This window comes from Heterodontus francisci, chromosome 17 (assembly GCF_036365525.1).
Source record: "Heterodontus francisci isolate sHetFra1 chromosome 17, sHetFra1.hap1, whole genome shotgun sequence".
Lineage (NCBI taxonomy): Eukaryota > Metazoa > Chordata > Chondrichthyes > Heterodontiformes > Heterodontidae > Heterodontus > Heterodontus francisci.
In genome coordinates, this window is record NC_090387.1 from 5,335,560 (window position 1) to 5,357,070 (window position 21,511).

At 44.6% G+C, this 21,511-nt stretch overlaps 1 protein-coding gene across 7 annotated transcripts in view; it reads right to left on the reverse strand.

Moving 5' to 3' along the window:
- LOC137378690 (transcription initiation factor TFIID subunit 4-like) overlaps positions 1-21,511 on the reverse strand; it is a 459,938-nt gene that overhangs the window by 338,486 nt on the left and 99,941 nt on the right. The window lies entirely within an intron of this gene.

Here is a 21,511-nt window from a genome sequence, read left to right on the forward strand (position 1 = left end):
CCCATGCAATAAAAGGGACAGTGGCAGCATAGATATGAAGTTGGCTGAGTGACAGGAAACCAAGAATGGCATTAAATGAAAGCAAAATACTGCGGATGCTGGAAATCTGAAACAAAAACAAGAAATGCTGGATTCACTCAGCAGGTCTGGCAGCATCTGTGGAAAGAGAAGCAGAGTTAACGTTTCGGGTCAGTGACCCTTCTTCGGCATTAAATGGTTGTTTTCAGACAGGAAGAAGGGCTCAGTACTTGGACCACTGCTTTTTTTGATAATATTGATGACCTAGACTTGGGTGCGCAGGGCACAATTTCAAAAGTTTCAGATGACACAAAACTTGAAAATATTGTGAACTGTGAGGACAGTGATAAGACTTCAAGAGGACATCGTCAGGCTGGTGGAACAAGCAGACACATGGTTCCAGGAATAAGTGACTTCAATTACGTGGACAGATTGGAGAAGCTGGGGTTGTTCTCTTTAGAGAAGAGGAGGTTGAGAGGAGATTTTATAGAAGTCTTCAAAATCTTGAGGGTTCTAGACAGAGTAGAGAGAAACTGTTCCCATTGGATGAAAGGTTGAAAAACAGAGGGCACCAATTTAAGCTGATTGGCAAAAGAACCAATGGCGACATGCGGCAAAGTTTTCTTAAGAAACAGGAGGAGTAAGCCATTCGGCCCCTCGAGCCGGCTCCACCATTCAGTACAATCATGGCTAATCTGATTGGGGCCTTAACTCCACGTTCCTGCCTGCCCCCAACCCAATCTGATGCCCGTCAATCAAAAATCTGGCTAGTTCAGCCCTGAATATATTCATTGAACCAGCTTCCACTGCTCTCTGAGGAAGAGAATTCCAAAGATTAATGACCCTCAGAGAAGAAATTACTCATCTCCACCTTAAATGGGGGACACCTTATTTTGAAACTGTGCCCCTACTTCTAGATTCCCCCAGGAGAGAAAACATCCTCTCAGCACACGACCTTGTCAAGCCCCCTCAGAATCTTACATAGTTCAATAAGATCACCTCTCATTCTGCTAAACTCCAATGGGTATATCCCCAACCTGTTCAACCTTTCCTCATAAGACAACCCCTTCATCCTAGGAATCAGTCAAATGAACCTTCTCTGAGCTGCTTTCAATGCAAGTATATCCCTCCTTAAACAAGGAGACCAAACTGTATGCAGTACTCCGGGTGCAGTCTCTCCAATGCTCTGCACAGTTGTCGCAAGACTTCCCTATTTTGATACTCCATCTCCTTTGCAATAAATGCCAAGGTGCCATTTGGCTTCAAAATTACTTGCTGTATTTGCATGCTGACTTTTTGAGATTCATGTACAAGGACATCCAGATCCCTTTGTACCGTAGCATTCTGCAGTCTCTTTCCATTCAAACAATATTATGCTTTTCTATTCTTTCTGCCAAAGTGGACAACCTTACATTTTCCCACATAGTACTCCATCTGCCAAATTTTTGCCCACTCAGTTAACCTATCTATACCTCTTTGGAGATACTTTGTGGCCTCCTCACAACATGCTTTCCTACCTATCTTTTATCATTCACAAATCTGGCTACAATACTCTCGGTCCCGTCATCCAAGTTATTAATACAGATCATAAACAGCACTGATAACTGTGGCAGTTATCCAAACTGGTTAGTTTGCCAACCTGAAAATGCCCCATTTATCCCAACTGTATCCTGTTTGTTAACCAATCCTCTATCCATGCCAATTTATTACCCCCAACACCATGAACTCAACTTGTGTAGCAACCTTTTATATGGCACCTTATCAGATGCCTTTTAATAATTCAAACACATTACTATTTTCTCCTTTATCCACCCTGTTTGTTTCATCCTCAAAGTACTCTAATAAATTTGTCAAGCACGATTTCCCTTTCAAAAAACCATGTTGACTCTGCCTGATTGCATTCTGATTTCCTAAATGTCCTGCTATACTTCCTTAATAATGGATTCTAGCATTTTCCCAATAACAAATGTTAGGTTAACTGGAGCCCACCTCCCCACCACCGCTCCCCCCACAACTGCTGGGACCTTTTCGAAATCTAGAGAATTTTGGAAGGCATCCACTACCTCAGCAGCCACTTCTTTTAAGAGCCTAGGATGCAGGCCATCAGGTCCAGGGGACTTGTCAGCCTTTACTCCCGTTAGTCTTCCGAGTACTTTTCTCTAGTGATAGAGATTGTTTTAAGTTCCTCCCTCCCTTTTGCCTCCCGATTCTCCAAGACTGGGATGCTTTTTCTGTCCTCTACTGTGAAAACAAATACAAAATACTTGTTCAAGGTCTCTGCATTTCCTTGTTTCCCATTATTAATTCCCTTGTCTTATTGTCGAAGGGACCAATGCTTACTTTAGCTACTCTCTTCCTTTTTATGTCTGTAGATGCTTTTAGTGTCTGGTTTTATATTTCTTGCCAGTTTACTCTCATACTCTAATATCTACATTCATGGTTTTTGCAGTCATCCTCTGCTGATTTCCAAAATTTCCCCAGTCTTCTGGCCTACCACTAATCTATGCAGAATTGTGTGCATTTTCTTTCAATTTGGTCCCATTCTTAACTTCCTTAGTTAGCCACAAATGGTGCATCCTTCTCTATCTGTGCTTCTATACTATCTTACCTTTTGTTATTTTCCCAGCCCTCTTTAGCCAACTCTGACTTCATATCCTTCTAATTGCCTTTATTTAAGTTTAAGACACAAGGTTCAGACTCAAACTTCTCACCCTCAAACTGAATGTGAAATTCTATAATGTTACGATCACTCTTGCCTAGAGGATCCTTTACTGTGAGGTCATTTATTAATCCTGTCTCATTACACATTACTAGGTTTAAAATAGCCTGCTCCAGGGTGGGTTCCAGAACATATTGTTGTAAGAAACAGTTCCTTCTGCACTCTATGAATCCATTCTCCAGACTACCATTGCCAATTTGATTAGTCCAATCTATAAGCTAGAAATCGCCCACAGTTATTACAGTACCTTTCCTACAAGCCCCCATGATTTCTTGATTTATATTCTGTCCTACAGTGTAGCTACCATTAGAGGGCTTATAAACAACTCCCACCAGTGACTTCTTTCCTTTGCTATTTCTTAACTCCATCCAAACCGATTCTACATCTTGATCTTCCAAGCCAAAATCATTCCTCACTACTGTACTGATCCCATCCTTTATTAAAAAGGCTATCCCATCTCCTTTTCGTTTTTTTTATTTGTTGAAGGGATGTCAGTGTCGCTTGCAAGGCCAGCATTTTTTGCCCATCCCTAATTGCCCTCAAGAAGGTGGTGGTGAGCTGCTTTCTTAAACCATTACAGTCCTTGGGTGTAGATACACCCACAGTAGTTAGGAAAGGAGTTCCAGGATTCTGACCCAGTGACAGTGAAAGAACGGCAAATTAGTTCCAAGTCAAAACGGTGTGGCTTGGAGGGAAACTTGCAAGTGGTGGCGTTCCCATGCATTTGCTGCCCTTGTCCTTCTAGGTGGTAGAGGTTGCAGGTTTGGAAGGTATTGTTGAAGAAGCCTTGGTGAGTTGCTGCAGTGCATCTTGTAGATGGCACGCACTGCTGCAACTGTGCTTCAGTGGTGGAGGGAGTGAATGTTGAACGTGATGCATGGAGTGCCAATCAAGCGAACTGCTTTGTCCTGGATGGTGTCGAGCTTCTTGAGTGTTGTTGGAGCTGAACCCATCCAGGCAAGTGGAAAGTATCCCATCACAATCCTGACTTGTGCCTTGCAGATGGTGGACAAGCATTGAGAGACAGGAAGTGAGTTACTCGCCGCAGAATTCCCAACCTCTGACCTGCTCTTGTGGCCACAGTATTTATGTGGCTGTTCCAGTTCAGTTTCTAGTCAATGGTGACCCCCAGGACATTGATCGTGGGGAATTCAGCAATCATAATGCCATTTAACATCAAGGGGACATGTGCAGCATGAATGTTACTTGCCACTTATCAGCCTAAGCCTGGATGTTGCCAAGCTCTTGCTGCATGTGGAGATGGCCTGCTTCAGTATCTGAGGAGTTGAGAATGGTGAACATTGTACAATCATCAGCGAACATCCCCACTTCTGACCTTATGATGGAGGGTAGATCATTGATGAAGCAGCTGAAGATGGTTGGGCCAAGGACAATATCCTGAGGAACTCCTGCAGTGATGTCCTGGGACTGAGATGATTGACCTCCAACAACCACAACCATCTTCCTTTGTGCTAGGTATGACTCCAACCAGCGGAAAGTTTTCCCCAATTCCCATTGACTCCAGTTTTACTAGGGCTCCTTGATGCCATACTCGGTCAAATGATGCCCTGGTGTCCAGGGCAGTTACTGTCACCTCACCTCTGGAATTCAACTCTTCTGCCAATGTTTAAACCAAGGCTGTAAATGGGGTCAGGAGCTGAGTGGTTCTGGCGGAACCCAAACTGAGCATCAGTGAGCAGGTTATTGCTGAGCCAGTGCCGCTTGATAGCACTGTCCACAACCCCTTCCATCACTTTGCTGGTCAAGAGTTGACTGATAGGGTAGTAATTGGCTGGGTTGGATTTGTCCTGCTTAGTGTGTACTGGACATACCTGGGCAATTTTTCACATTGTCAGTTAGATGCCAGTGTTGTAGCTGTACTGGAACAGCTTGGCTAGGGGCACGGCAAGTTCTGCTGTAATATTGTCAGGGCCCAAAGCCTTTGCAGTATCCAGTGCCTTCAGCCATTCCTTGATATCACGTGGAGTGAATCAAATTGGCTGAAGACTGGCATCAGTGATGCTGGGGACCTCAAGAGGAGGCTGAGAAGGATCATCCACTCGGCATTTCTGGCTGAAGGTGGATGCAAATGCTTCAGCCTTGTCTTTTGCACTGATGTGCTGGGCTCCCCCATCAGTGAGGATGAGGATATATGTGGAGCCTCCACCTCCTGTCAGTTGTTTAATTGTCCACCACTATTCACTAGATGTGGCAGGACTGGAGAGCTTAGATCTGATCCATTGGTTATGAGATCACTTTGCCCTATCACATGCTGCTTCCACGGTTTGGCATGCAAGTTGCAGCTTCACCAGGCTGACACCTCATTTTGAGGTATGCCTGGTGCTGCTCCTGGCATGCTCTCCTGCACTCTTCAATGAACCAGGGTTGGTCCCCCAGCTTGATGGTAATGGTAGAGTGGGAGAATATGCCGGGCCGTGAGGTTATAGATTGTGGTTAAATACAATTCTGCTGCTGCTGATGTCCCACAAGAGCGACGTCTCAACTTATTCCATCTTCGCTGCCTCCGAAGAATCCTTGGCATCTGGTGGCAGGACCGTATTTCCAATGCAGAAGTCCCCGAGGCGGCCAACATCCCCAGCATATACACCCTACGGAGCTAGCGGCACTTGAGAAGGCTTGGCCACGTGAGCTGCTTGGAAGATGGCAGGATCCCCAAGGACGCATTGTACAGCGAGCTCGTCACTGGTATCAGACCCACCGGCCGTCCATGTCCGCTTTAAATACGTCTGCAAACGCGACATGAAGTCCTGTGACATTGATCACAAGTCGTGGGAGTCAGTTGCCAGTGATCACCAGACAGCCATAAAGGTGGGGCTAAAGAGTGGCGAGTCGAAGAGACTTAGCAGTTGGCAGGAAAAAAGACAGAAGTGCAAGGAGAGAGCCAACTGTGTAACAGCCCTGACAACTAATTTTATCTCCAGCGCCTGTGGAAGAGTCTGTCACTCCAGAATTGGCCTTTATAGCCACTCCAGGCGCTGCTCCACAAACCACTAACCACCTCCAGGCGCGTATCCATTGTCTCTCGAGACATGGAGGCCAAAGAAGATAATGTCCCACAGTGTCTCATGTATGCCCAGTTTGAGTTGCTAGATCTGTTCAAAATCTATCCCAGTTGGCATGGTGGTAGTGCCACGCAACACAATGGTGGGTACCCTCAATGTGAAGACGGGATTTCGTCTCCACCAGGACATTGCGGTAATGGTAATAATGGAAATGTGGCTTAAAAATGCTAAGGGCTGGAACTTAATATTCAAGGATACAGAGTGTTCAGATAAGATAGATAAGGGAAAAAGGGAGGTGGGGTGGCAGTATTCATTAGGGAAAACATTGTAATGTTGCAAGGGAGGAGGTCCTGAAGGGGGCAAGGACAGAATCCATTTGGTTAGAGTTGAGAAGCAAAAAGGATATGATCACACTCCTGGGGGTATTCTATATGCCTCCAAATAGAGAGAGAGAGAGAGAGAGAGAGAGAGAGAAATAGAGGAGCGATGATACAAATTATCGACGATAGCTGAAGACTTATAAAAACTGACTTGGTCTTTTAAAAATGAAACTTGCTTTTAAAAAGTGAACAATACTTCAAAATGACCATGGAAGAAAATGCCTTGGCCTTTGTGTATTGAAGCAGTCTGGCAGGAACAAAGAAAAATCTTCAAAGCCAGGAGGTGTCAACTGAACCCATCCTACAACATTCCAGAATTGAATGTCTTCTTCTGAAACAAAGAAGGTTTGAAGTAGCCACGTCCTGGGTCATTGTGCTCTCACCATGGGGAAGAGACCAGAGGGTCTCCTACCAGGCGGTGAGAAGTGACGCAGCTTGACCCTTTTTGAAAAAAAGCAGCCTAGAGAGAGACTCCAGAAAGAGAGAGAAGAAAAGCAACATCCAGCAGCTTGTTTTCCAGCAAACGAGAAGGCACGTGCCCTGTTGAATCCAACATCTACACCAGATAGCAGTGAACTAGAAATGATCCAACATCTTCAAGTGAACTTCTAACCAGGAGAGAAACCTACAATCTCCTCACGCCCGAAACCCACGAGAACTCAAATGCCAAGAGAATTCAACAAGTTTACGTGACCGCCCCCAAAACCTACCCCCCAAATTATAATTACTTACCCCCTTTCCTCATCATCTATCCCTTCATGTCTATGCATGCGCATGTGAGCAAATGGTGAGAGGATGCAGTTGCGACAATTTTGGGATAAGGCGTATTGATCAATAAACAAATGATATTCTGTTTTAAACTGACAAGAAAACCTGTCGCTGTATGTTTATTTGACAACTAAAACACCAAGGGATTAAACCCCAACAACAAAACACACTCGCTGCAGTTGAACAGTGGGAACCACCCACATCTCACCATTTGGTTGTAACAGTACGTTCTCGGTCCAACTAGGGAGGAGGCATTGCTGGATCTGGAGCTGCGGAATGAGGTGGGCCAAATGGACCAAGCGTCCGTGGGGGACACTTGGGTAAGAGTGATCATCGTATCATAATCCCCTGGTTAGACCACACTTGGAATATTGTCTTCAGTTCTGGTCGCCTCATTATAGGAAGGATGTGGAAGCTTTAGAGAGGGTGCAGAGGAGATTTACCAGGATGCTGCCTGGACTGGAGGGCATGTCGTATGAAGAAAGGTTGAGGGAGCTAGGGCTTTTCTCATTGGAGCGAAGAAGGATGAGAGGTGACTTGATAGAGGGGTACAAGATGATGAGAGGCATAGATAGAGTGGATAGCCAGAGACTTTTTCCCAGGGCGGAAAGGGCTATCACCAGGGGGCATAATTTTAAGGTGATTGGAGGAAGGTTTCGGGGAGATGTCAGAGGTAGGTTCTTTACACAGAGAGTAGTGGGTGCGTGGAATGCACTACCAGCGGTGGTAGTAGAAGCAGATACATTAGGGACATTTAAGCGACTCTTGGATAGGTACATGGATGATAGTAGAATGAAGGGTAGGTCGTTAGTTTGATCTTAGAGTAGGTTAAAGGTTCGGCATAACATCGTGGGCCGAAGGGCCTGCACTGTGCTGTACTGTTCTATGTTCTAAAAGGTTTAGATTAGTAATAAAAAAGATCAAGGAACAATCTACAGTACAACTTCTAAACTAAAAGTGTGGCAACTTCAATGGGATGAGTGGGGATCTAGCCAGGGTAAAAGAAAACCCAAGACTGACAGGAAAAGCTGGGTGATCTTTAAGGAAGATAGGTTTCAGGTACAGGATAGGTACATTCCAACAAGGGCGAGAGGTTAAGGGAACCAAAGTCAGAGCTCCTTGGATGACGAAGGAGATAGAGAATATGATGAAACAAAAAGAGTGTGTATGATGCAGGTCAGGTGAAGTCTTCATGGGAGAAACAGGCCAAATACCATATTGAGACGGGAAGTGAAGAGGAAAATAAGATCTGCTGTTAACATAAAAGCGAACGCAAAAATCTTCTATCAGCATGTAAATAGTAAGCGGGTGATCAAGGAAAACTCAAAGATGCCTTATCAGTACATTAAGAGCAAGAGGATAACTAAGGCAAGAGTAGGGCCTATCAGAAATGTACAAGGTAACTTATGCATGGATGCAGAAGATGTGGGCAGGGTTCTTATTGAGTATTTTGTCTCTGTCTTCACTAAAGAGGGGGATAATGCAGACATTGTAGTTAAAGAGGAGGATTGTGAAATATCAGATATGATGAGCATGAGAGAGGAAGTACTAGAGGGTCTGACATCCTTGAAACTGGATAAAAAAAGGGCCAGATGGATTGTAGCCTCGGCTGTTAAAGGAAGCCAGGGAGAAAATAGCAGATGCTCTGAGGATCATCTTCAAATCTTCACAGGCAAGGTACCAGAGGATTTGAGCTCTACAAACAATGTACTGTTGTTTACAAAGGATGCAAGGAATAGGCCAAAGAACTATACGCCTGACAGTCTGACCTCAGTGATGGGCAAATTATTAGAATCAATTCTGAGAGACAGGATAAACTGTCACTTGGAAATGCACAGATTAATCAGGGATAGTCAGCACAGATTTGTGAAGGGAAGGTTGTGTCTTACGAACGTAGTTCAGTTTTTTGAGGAAGTAACCAGGAGGATTGATGAGGGTAGTGCAGTGGATGTTGTCTCCAGGGACTTTAATAAGACCTTTGACAAGGTCCCACATGGGAGATTGGTCAGAAAAGTAAAAGCCCATGGGATTCAGGGGAATGTGGCGAGTTGGATCCAAAATTGGCTGTGACAGGAACAAAGGGTAATGGTTGACGGATATTTTTGCAAATGAGCTTAAATGTGGGAGGCATGATTGGGAAATTTGCAGATGACACAAAAATTGGCCGTGCCGTTCATAGTGAAGAGGATAGCTGTAGACTCCAGAATATCAATGGTTTGGTTGAGTGGGCGGAAAAGTGGCAAATCGAATTCATTCTGGTGAAGTGTGAGGTAATGTATTTGTGGAGGGCAAACAAAGCAAGGGAATACACAATAAACGGGAGGATATTGAGAGGGGTAGAGGAAGTGAGAGACCTTGGAGTGCATGCCCACAGGACCCTGAAGGTGGCAGGACAGGTAGATGAAGTGGTGAAGAAGGCATATGGAATGCTTTCCTTTATTGGCCGAGGTATAGAATACAAAAGCTGGGATGAAATACTAGAACTGCCACAGCTGGAGTATTGCGTACAGTTCTGGTCAGCACATTAGTTTAGTTTAGTTTAGAGATACAGCACTGAAACAGGCCCTTCGGCCCACCGAGTCTGTGCCGACCATCAACCACCCATTTATACTAATCCTACCCTAATTCCATATTCCTACCACATCCCCACCTGTCCCTATATTTCCCTACCACCTACCTACACTAGGGGCAATTTATAATGGCCAATTAACCTATCACCCTGCAAGTCTTTGGCTGTGGGAGGAAACCGGAGCACCCGGAGGAAACCCATGCAGACACAGGGAGAACTTGCAAACTCCACACAGGCAGTACCCAGATTTGAACCCGGGTCGCTGGGGCTGTGAGGCTGCGGTGCTAACCACTGCGCAGTGGTTAGCTGCGGTGCTAACCACATTACAGGAAGGACATAATTGTTCTGGAGAGAGTAGAGATGAAATTTACAAGAATGTTGCCAAGGCTTGAAAATTGCAGTTATAATGAAAGATTGGATTGGCTAGGGTTGTTTTCCTTTGAACAGAGGAGGCTGAGCAGTGACTTAATTGAGGTGTACAAAATTGAGGGGCCCAGATGGAGTAGACAGAAAGGACCTGCATCCCCGAGCAGAGAGGTCAATTACCAGGGGGCACAGATTTAAGATGACTGATAGAAGGATTAGAGGGAACATGAGGAAAACCTTTTTTTCTCAGAGGGTGGTGGGTGTCTAGAATTCACTGCCCAGATCAGTGGTGGAGGCAGAAACCCTCAACTCATTTAAAAGGTACCTGGACATGCACCTGAAGTGCTCTAACCTGCAAGGCTACAGACCAGGTGCTGGAAGGTGGGATTAGATTGGGCAGCTACTTCTTACAGCTGGCACATACACGATGGGCTGAATGGCCTCTTTCCATGCCGTAACTTGTCTATGTTCCAATGTACCAAGAGGTGGGTAGGGAGAAAGAGGGTGATCCATGCTTCAAGGCACCAAGCAAAGCTAGAATATTTAATGAGTAGTTTGTGCTGGTGTAAAATGAGAAAGAGGATGCTAATAAAATATCGCTAGGAACAGAGATGTTGGAGGTAATGGATGGGGTGAAAACTGATAGGAATGATTGACTGGAAAAGCTGACTGTGCTTAGAGTGGATAAGTCACCTGGTCTGGATGGCTTGCATCACAGGTTGCTCAAAGAAGTGGGGGTGGAGATAGTGTAAGGGTTCGCCATAATCTTCCACTCTTCCCTTGATAGGAGGGATATGAGAGAGGATTACAGAATTATAGAAAGCTTACGGCACTGCAAGTGGCGATTTGGCCCATCGTGTCTGTGCCGGCCGAAAAACGTTCCACCCATTCTAATCCCACTTTCCAGCATTTGGTCCATAGCCCTGCAGATTACGGCACTTGAGGGGCATATCCAGACTTCTTTTGAATATGTCGAGGGTTTGTGCCTCAACTGCCCTTTCAGGCAGTGACTTCCAGACCCCCACCACCCTCTGGATGAAAAACCTTTTCCTCATCTCCCCTCTAGTCTTTCTACCTGTCACTTTAAATCTATGCCCCATAGTCACTGACCTCTCTGCTAAGGTAAATAAGCCCTTCACCTCCACTCTATCCAGGCCCCTCAAAATTTTGTATGTTTCAATCAGATCTCTCCTCAGCCTTCTTTGTTCCAAGGAGAACAACCCCAGCCTATCCAATCTTTCCTCACAGCGGCATTGTTCCAGTCCTGGCAACATCCTCGTAAATATCCTCTCATTCTCTCTAGTGCAATTACATCCTTTCTGTAATGAGGTGACCAGAACTGCAGAGTTCTCAAATTGTGGCCTAACTAATGAGGTAGACAGTTCCAGCATAACCTCCCTGCTCTTATATTCTGTACCTTGGCTAATAAAGGAAAGGATTCCATATGCCTTATTAACCACCTTATCGATCTGTCCTGCTACCTTCAGGGATCTGTGGACATTCACTCCAAGGTCTCTCACTTCCTCTGCACTTCAGTATTTGCCCATTAATCGTGTATTCCTTTGCCTTGTTTGACCTCCCCAAATGCATCACCTCACAGGTCTCCAGGTTGAAATCCATTTGTTACTTTTCTGCCCATCTGACCAGACCAACAATATCCTCCTGCAGCCTACAGCTAACCTCGCTATCTACCACACGGCCAATCTTTGTGTCGTCTGCAAACTTCTTGATCATGCCTCCTACATTTACATCCAAATTGTTTAATATATACCACAAAAAGCAGGGGACCCAGTAATGAGCCCTGCAGAACACTGCAAAAACACCTGTCAACAATTACCCTTTGTTTCCTGCCACTGAGCCAATTTTGTATCTCCAAACGAAAGCAAAATACTGCGGATGCTAGAAATCTGAAACAAAAACAAGAAATGCTGGAAATACTCAGCAGGTCTGGCAGCATCTGTGGAAAGAGAAGCAGAGTTAACGTTTCTGGTCAGTGACCCTTCTTCGGAACTTTGTATCCACCTTGCTGCATTTCCCTGGATCCAATGGGATTTTTTTTTTTTAAACCAGTCTGCCATGTGGGACCTTGTCAAAAGCCTTGCTAAAATCCATGTAGACCACATCAACTGCACTACCCTCATCTATCTTCCTTGTTACTTCTTCAAAAAATTCAATCAAAGTTAGTCAGACAAGATCTTCCCTTAACAAATCCATGCGAACTGTACTTAGTTAATCCGTGCCTTTTTAAGTGACAGTTTATCCCGTCTCTCAAAATAGATTCCAATAATTTGCCCACTACTGCGGTTAGACTGACTGGCCTGTAATTATTCCATCTATCCCTCGCTCTCTTTTTAAACAGAGGTACAACGTTAGCAGTTCCCCAATCCTCCGGCACCACACCTGTATCCAGTGAGGACTGGAAAATGATGGTCAGACCTTCTAGTATTTCCTCTCTTGCTTCTTTTAACAGCCTGGGTACATTTCATTTGGCCCTGGTGACTTATCAACTTTCAAGGATGCTAATCCCATTAATACATCCTCTCTCCCTACGTTGATCACATCCAATACTTCACACCCCTCTTAAATATAATATCTGCACCGTCCCCCTCTTTTGTGAAGACAGATGCCAAGTATTCATTAGGAATAATACCAACATCTTCCGCCCCAACACACAGGTTACCTTTTTGGTCGTTTATGGGGCCCTACGCTTTCCTTGATTATCCTCTTACTCTTAATGTATTGATAAAACATCTTTGGGTTCACCTTGATTGTGCTTGCCAATATTCTTTCATGCCCTCTCTTTGCTTTCCTAACTTACTTTTTGATTTCACCCCTCCACTTTCTATACTCCTCTCGGCTTTCTGTAGTGTTGAGTTCTCTGTGTCGGACGTAATCTTTCCTTTTCTGCCTTATCCGACCCTGTAAGCTCCTTGACATCCATGGGGCTCTAGATTTGGCCACCTCACCCTTTTTCTTTGTGGGATCATGTTTACTCTGAACCCCTTGAATCTCCCCTTTGAATGCCTCCCACTGTTCTAACACTGATTTATCTTCAAGTAGTTTTTACCAGTCCACTTTCACTAAATCACTCCTCAACTTAGTGAAATTGGCCTTGCCAAAATTGAGAACTCCAACTCTTGTTCTATCCTTGTCCTTTTCCATAATTACATTAAAACTGACTGAATTATGATCACTACTACCAAAATGCTCTCCCACTGCCACTCCTTCCACCTGCACATCTTCATTTCCTAAAACTAAGTCTAAAACTGTGCCCTCTCTTGTTGGACTTACTACATACTGGCCAAAAAAAGTTCTCCTGAATGCACCTCACGAATTCTGCTCCCTCAATTCTTTTCACACTAAAACTATTCCAGTTAACATTGGAGTAATTAAAATCCCCTATTACTGCCCTACTGTTTTTGCACTTCTGAGATTTGCCTACGTTTCTGCTCTTCTATCTCCCTCTAATTGTTTGGGGTCTATAGTACACTCCCAGCAGTGAGATTGACCTTTTATTGTTCCTTAGCTCAATCCATATGACCTCATTCCAACATATCATCCCTTCTCACAACTGTAATAGTTTCTTTAACCAAAATTGCCACTCCCCCTCCTTTCTTATCCCCTCATCATGCCTGAAAACCCTGGAACCAGGAACATTGAGCTGCCATTCCTGTCCCTCCTTAAGCCATGTTTCTGCAATAGCTATGATATCATACTGCCACTTGTCTATCTGTGCCCTCAGCTCATCTGCTTTATTTGCTATACTCCTTGCATCAAAATAGATACCCTTGAGCACTGCCAAGCTTTTTTTTTTTTATTTTCTAACCTTTGCTTCCAGAGTACCAGATAAAAGTCTGGTCAACAAAATTGAGGCTCATGGAATAGGAGGGTCAGTGGCAGCTTGGATATAAAATTGGCTTATGGAAAGGAAACAGCAAATCATGGTAAATGGGTTGTTTTTCAGACTGGAGGATGGTGGACAGTGATGTTTCCCAAGATTCAGCATTTGATCCTTTTTTTCATATTATAGGGTGACTTGGATATTGGACTAGAGTAAAACTTCAAAATTTGCCGATGATACCAAAAGTGGAGGTGTGGCAGACAGTGATGAAACCAATCAACTGCAGCAGGCCATTGATCGGCTAGCAGAATAGACAGACAAATGGCAGATGGAATTTAATACAATTTGTGAGGTGATGCATTTTGGCATAAGGAATGGTTGGCATCCTTCCATCCACGAAAGATGATGGACACGCAGCAAACAATCCATTTACGCGGGGGTATCTTCTCTTGGTGAACCTTTGCTGATGGCTGTGAAGCCCATCCTTGACAGGCAGGTTCTGCTACAAGTGCTACACGTGAAGCTGTCAAATGATGCTGAGAGTTTTTGTTTTTGACGTTGGCGCCTGTTGCCAAGCTGCTGTAGCAACTGGTCCTTGTGGTAGTGCACACCAGTCCACAGGATGTGTCGCCATTTCCCTCTTTCGCCAGCTAGTGACTCCCAGGTGCAACAGTCAACTTTTAGGGCCCTTATGTCACAATTGCAAGCACCCCTGAAGCGGAGCTTTGGGTGCCTCACTGGTTGTCTGGCCCCGACTACTTCTCCATACAGAAGGTCCTTGGGTATGTGATCATCTATCCTGAAGACATGTCCAATCCACAGAAGCCACCACTGTTTGATTAGTGCCAACACACTTGGGAGCTCTGCCTTTGAGAGGACTGTCAAATTTGTGATTTTGTCCTGCCAGGATATAACCATAATGCGCCGCAGACAGCCAAGAAGGAAATTATTGAACTGCTTTTCCTGGTAGCTTTAAGTCACCCATGTTTCACAGCCATACAGCAAGGTGCTGAGAACACAGGCCTTATAAACCATCAGCTTGGTCCCCACTGAAAACGGTTAGCAAATTCTGCCAACTTGGGTCCACAGTGACAGACAATCTGTCCCTCGATGCAGAGCTCGATACGCGCATAGGAAAAGCAGCTACCACCTTTGGAAGACTTGCAAAACTCACGTGGGATAACAAGCTGGCAGAATGAATAGGGAGAGGCAATATAGACTAAATGGCACAATTTTGAAGAATGTACAGGGACAGTGGAACATGGCAGTTCACGTGCATAGAACTTTGAAGGCAGCAGGACGTATTGAGAGAGTAGTTAGCAAAGCATATGGAATCTTGGGCTTCATAAATTGAAATATTGAGTAGAGAAGCAGGGAAGTTATGCTGGACCTTTTATAAAGCTCTGGTTAAGCCGCAACTAGTGCATTGCATCCAGATCTGGCCACCATACATTATGAAGGAAGTCCGCATACTTGAGATGGTGCAGAGGAGATCTACCAGAATGGTTCCAGCGATGATGAATTTTAGCTACAAGGTTAGGTTGGAAAAGCTGAGATTGCTCTTGGAGCAAAAGAGATTGAGGGGAGATTTCATAGAGGTGTACAAGATTGACAGGTTTAGGTACGGTAGACAAAGAAAAGCTGCTGCTATTCGCTGATGGTACAAGGACTGGGGGATGCAGATTTAAGGTTTGGGCAAGGGATGCAGGGGGAATGTGAGGAAGAACTTTTTTTTTTTTTTTTACAGAGCGAGTGGTAATGACCTGGAATTTTCTGCCTGCAAGGTTGGCGGAAGCAGAGACAATGAAAGATTTCAAAAGGAAATTGGATGGTGACATGAGGGAACTGAAGTTGCAGGGCTAATAGAATGATGGCTTTTATATCTAGAGCACTAGAATACAAGGGGTGAGAAATCATGCTTCAGCTATCCAAAGCCTTAGTTAAACCACACCTCGAGTACTGAGTAGTTATAGGGACCACACCTCAGGAAAGACATATTGGCCTGGGAGGTAGTGCAGCGTAGATTTACCAGAATAGTACCTGAACTCCAAGGGTTAAATTACAAGGAGCAATTACACAACCTAGGATTGTGTGCCCTGGAATTTAGAAGGTTAAAGGTGATTTGATTGAAGTTTTCAAGAACATGAAAGAAATGGATTGGGCAATTAGCAACTGTATCTCCTGGTTGGGGAGTCTAGGAGTGGGGCACAGAGGTTTGCAATTTTTAAAATTTCAGGAGTGAAATTAGGAACTACTTCTACACACAAAGGGTTACAGAAGTTCCAGGGCCAGCATGGATTAGAATCCAGGACCAACATGTTCCTGTGAGGAAGAAGGATAAGTTTGGCAACTTTCGGGAACCTTGGATAACGCGGGATATTGTGAGCCTAGTCAAAAAGAAAAAGGAAGCATTCGTAAGGGCTGGAAGGCTGGTACAGACGAAGCCCTTGAGGAATATAAAGACAGTAGGAAGAAACTTAAGCAAGGAGTCAGGAGAGCTAAAAGGGGTCATGAAAAGTCATTGGCAAACAGGATTAAGGAAAATCCCAAGGCTTTTTATATGTATATAAAGAGCAAGAGGGTAACCAGGGAAAGGGTTGGCCCACTCAAGGACAGAGGAGGGAATCTATGTGTGGAGCCAGAGGAAATGGGCGAGGTACTAAATGAGTACTTTGCATCATTATTCACCAAAGGACTTGGTGGATGATGAGTCTAGGGAAGGGAGTGCAGCTAGTCTGGGTCATGTCCTTATCAAAAATGAGGTGGTGTTGGGCGTCTTGCAAAGCATTATGGTAGATACGTCCCCAGGGCCTGATGGGATCTACCCCAGAATACTGAGGGAGGCAAGGGAAGAAATTGCTGGGGCCTTGACAGAAATCTTTGTATCCTCATTAGCTGCAGGTGAGGTCCCAGAGGACTGGAGAATGGCCAATGTTGTTCCTTTGTTTAAGAAGGGTAGCAAGGATAATCCAGGAAATTATAGGCCAGTGAGCCTTACGTCAGTGGTAGGGAAATTATTAGAGAGGATTCTTCGGGACAGGATTTACTCCCATTTGGAAACAAATTAACTTATCAGCGAGAGACAGCATGGTTTTGTGAAGGGGAGGTCGTGTCTCACTAACTTGATTGAGTTTTTTGAGGAAGTGACGAAGATGATTGATGAAGGAAGGGCAGTGGATGTTGTCTATATGGACTTCAATAAAGCCTTTGATAAGGTCCCTCGTGGCAGACTGGTACAAAAGGTGAAGTCACACAAGATCAGAGGTGAGCTGGCAAGATGGATGCAGAACTGGCTCGGTCATAGAAGTCAGAGGGTAGCAGTGGAAGGGTGCTTTTCTGAATGGAGGGCTGTGACTAGTGGTGTTCCGCAGGGATCAGTGCTCAGACCTTTGCTGTTTGTAGTATATATAAATGATTTAGAGGAAAATGTGGCTGGTCTGATTAGTTAGCTTGCGGACGACACAAAGGTTGGTGGAGTTGCGGATAGTGATGAGGATTGTCAGAGGATACAGCAGAATATAGATCAGTTGGAGACCTGGGCGGAGAAATGGCAGATGGAGTTTAATCCGGACAAATTTGAAGTAATGCATTTTGGAAGGTCTAATGCAGGTGGGAAGTATACAGTAAATGGCAGAACCCTTAGCAGTATTGACAGGCAGAGAGATCTGGGCATACAGGTCCACAGGTCACTGAAAGTGGCAACGCAGGTGGATAAGGTAGTCAAGAAGGCATACGGCATGCTTGCCTTCATCAGTTGGGGCATAGAGTATAAAAATTGCAGCTGTACAGAACCTTAGTTAGGCCACACTTAGAATATTGTGTGCAATTCTGGTCGCCACACTACCTGAAGGACATGGAGGCTTTGGAGAGGATACAGAAGAGGTTTACTAGGATGTTGCCTGGTGTGGAGGGCATTAGCTATGAGGAGAGGTTGGAAAAACTCGGATTGCTTTCACTGGAGCGACGGAGGTGGAGGGGGGACATGATAGAGATTTACAAAGTTAGGAGTGGCATGGACAGAGTGGATAGTCAGAAGCATTTTCCCAGGGTGGAAGAGTCAGTTACAAGGGACATAGGTTTAAGGTGCGACGGGCAAAGTTTAGAGGGGATGTGCGAGGCAAGTTCTTTACACAGAAGGTGGTGAGTGCCTGGAACTTGCTGCCGGGAGAGGTGATGGAAGCAGGTACGATAGCGACGTTTAAGAGGCATCTTGACAAATACATGAATAGGATGGGAATAGAGGGATACTGTCCCCGGAAGTGCAGAAGGTTTTAGTTTAGGCAGGCATCAAGATCGGCGCAGGCTTGGAGGGCCGAATAGCCTGTTTCTATGCTGCAGTGTTCTTTGTTCAGAACTTTAAATCTGATATCAATAGCATGTTATCCAAAGGTACTAAGGTATATAAGGCAAAATATAGTTAGATCTGCCATGATCTCATTGAATGGCGGAAGTAGTTCAAGGGGTTAAATAGACTACTGCTTTTCCCAAGTTCCTATTCCCATATATCTACATTAAAACCCATCAGCCAAACCTCACCTCTTCCTTCTAAGTAGGTCAGATCAAGTTATGTCCACTTGGACTGTGAAAATATCCAGCAGTAATAAAATCTATCCTTTCAAAACTGGGTCATATCTACAGAGTATTTTGAGCCTTATATCACTATTCTGAAGGGAATGAAAGAAATACCCTACTGCACCCTACTGTGTCCTCAAGATGTCCCAAAGCACGACATGTTATATGAAGGACCTTTGAAGGGTAGGCACCGACTGGCAAAGTATTGATGGGGGTTCAAGCAATGAGTGATGAAGGCTATTACGCAATATCAAGAACTTGCATTTATACAGCACCTTGAAAAATGTAAAATATCCCAACCCACTTCACAGGAGTGTTATGTTATGACCAGAAAGAGGTCTAGAGTTCCCTTTCAGCCTTCACCTCATCTTACTGCAACAGCGTTTTATTTTTTAAACACACTATGTTTTTAGCTCCCCCTTGGTGAATCCTTGTTCACCGCTTTCCAATTATAAGGCAAAGAACACACACACAGGTTTTCTTAGGTTTAAAGAAGAAAGATTGAAATTTATTAAAACTTAAAACTCTAATTCGGTTGACACATACGGATACACGAAGCGCCCACGCTAGCATGCATACGCAATACACACATGTAGATAGGTACAGAAAAGAAAAGAAATAAAGTGGAAAAGATTGAGGCAATATCGGAAGACTTTTTAGTTACGGGTCTTCGAGCTCACTGTCTCGTCCTTGCTTGTAGGTAGATCTTGCTTCTTGTTGGGGCCCAGTATTTTTCTTAAACCTTGTTCACTGTAGGAGACTTGTCTCTCTTGGGGTTCATGTATCTTCAATGGATTCTGAAGCTGGTGAGAAAGAGATGGGAGCCGACAGGACAGAGATGTTCTCAGTCCAGGAGAAAAACTGCCTTCTGCCAGTTCAAACACTGTCTCTACAATTTAAAACTCTCCAAGTTGGCCAGCAGGGTAGTCATGTGACTGGTATAACCACTTCTGGCTTTGTGTATTGGGTGGGTCAGGGAATGGTCCTTCGTTCCAACACGGTCTGCTAATATGCAAAAATGTCTTTCCAGCCATGGGCCTGGCAATACCTCGTAACAGGCATTCTCTTCTTCCCAGTAACAATTTGAAACTTAGTGTCCACGTGGCGAAATTAATGTGCCTCATTCTTGGCAGATGGGGGGGCCTTGCATGACAGTTACAAGACCAAAATTAACAAGGACAGAAAAACTTTGGCACACAGCAGGACCACTGGTTTTCATGATCTGTATTAGTGACTTAGACTTCGGGGTACAGGGTACAATTTCAAAATGTGCAAATGACACAAAACTTAAGTATGGTCAAAAGTGGGAAGGATAGTTACAGACTTCAAGAGGAAATGGACAGGCTGGTGGAATGCGTGGACATGTGGCACATGAAATTTAATGCAGAGAAGTGCAAACTGATACATTTTGGTTTGAAGGAAGGGGAGAAGCAATATAAAAGATACTATTCTTAAGCATGTACAGGAAGAGAGATATACCTGGGGTGCATGTGCACAAATCGTTGAAGGTGGCAGTGCAGGTTGAGGAAGTGGTTAAAAAAAGCAGGATCCTGGGCTTTATAAACAGAGGCATAGGGCACAAAAGCAAGGAAGCTATGATGAAATACTGGTTCAGCCTCAACTGGAGTAGTGTGTCCAATTCTGGGGACTGCACTTTAGGAGGGATGTGAAGGCCTTAGAGAGGGTGCAGAAAAGATCCAGAGATGAGGGACTTCAGTTATGCAGATAGATTGGAGAACCTGGAGCTCTTCTCCTTGGAGAAGGGAAGATTAAGAAGAGATTTGATAGAGGCATTCATAATCATGAGGGGTCTAGACAGAGTAGATAGAGAGAAACTGTTTCAATTGCCAGAAGAATCTATAACCAGAGGACACCGATTTAAGTTGACTGGCAAAAGGACCAATGGTGACATGAGGAAAAGCTTTTTTTACACAGCAAATGGTTAGGGTTTGGACTGCACTGCCTGAAAGGGTGATGGAAACAAATTCAATTGTAGCTTTCAAAAGGGAAATAGTTAATTACTTGAAGGGAAAAAAAGTTGCAGGGCTGGGCATGGAAGCCTGGGATGTTATATTCCAGAAAGCGAGTTGGTGAAGGATAGTACTGCAGTCAATCTTTACTCAGTCTAACATTTATTTACAGAGTGAAAGATTATAAGCATACAACTCCTAGCCCATAGTTTCACAAAGTGTGTCTTTTCATATGTGCTCAAGTGAAATGCCCTCCACCAGCACATAATTAAAAACAACTGAGAGGGGAGTGGGGCTAGTTGGACTGCTGTTGCAGAGCCGGCACCGACTTGTCGGGCCAAATGTCGAACTCCTGTGCCGAAGCCATTCTATGTTCCTAAATGCAATGCAGTGGAGAAACTGGGAAACTTCTTCTCCAGGAGAAGCAAGTGGCAAGAAGTTGTGGGACGGTACAATAAAGGATAGGATTGATCAAATTAGCTGCTGTCACTCTGCATTCAACATATGCTGTATCTGCCCTGGGAGTATTCATTGGGAGGAAGCTTCACTCTGCCTCCTCTTCCAACACCTTTCCTCTTTCTTAAGCCTGCTGGCTCATTGACCAGCTGAAAACCAACCTACTACCTCACTGGTGGGATTTAATGCTGGTCTTCCAGCAACACTGGGAGATGGGCAGGTGGGAAGGGTGGGATGAGAGATTGTCGTTCTATCACCAAGTGCTTTGCCAAGTACTCGATGATTGCTCCCCAGTAACCAGGCTGAAAGAATTCACTTACAGTGCTGGACAGAGGGAAGATAAGAACAGGCTCGAACCTCGTTTCTACCCCTTAAGGTTAATGTGCTTCCCAGCTTGGGGCTCTGTGCATTTTATTTCCCCACCCTTCTCTCAGTCCTCACAGGGTCAAAACTTCAGGCACTGCAACCTACAATGATGCAATGTAACAGATCAAACAGTAATAAGTGGGGGAGGGGGGAAATTACCAATACCTTTGCAGCAATATAACATTAAGGACAACTTGATAACAAAACATTAACGGCTTTGGGGTTTTTTTTGCTGAATTTCACCACTGCTCCAGCAGCTAATTTGCCTCAGAGCCACAAACAAATCCTGCAAACATGCTGTGAACAGCCAGGACCAGTCAGCATTCGGAAAATTAATACAGGTTATTGGCTGGATGCCTTCAGGCCCAACTCACAGACGCTGTTTTGGCTGGAGGAGAGGTTAAAGGTTCAAATGCAAATTAGGTCCAGACTGTGTTTCTTTGTCATAAACACTCGAACTGCA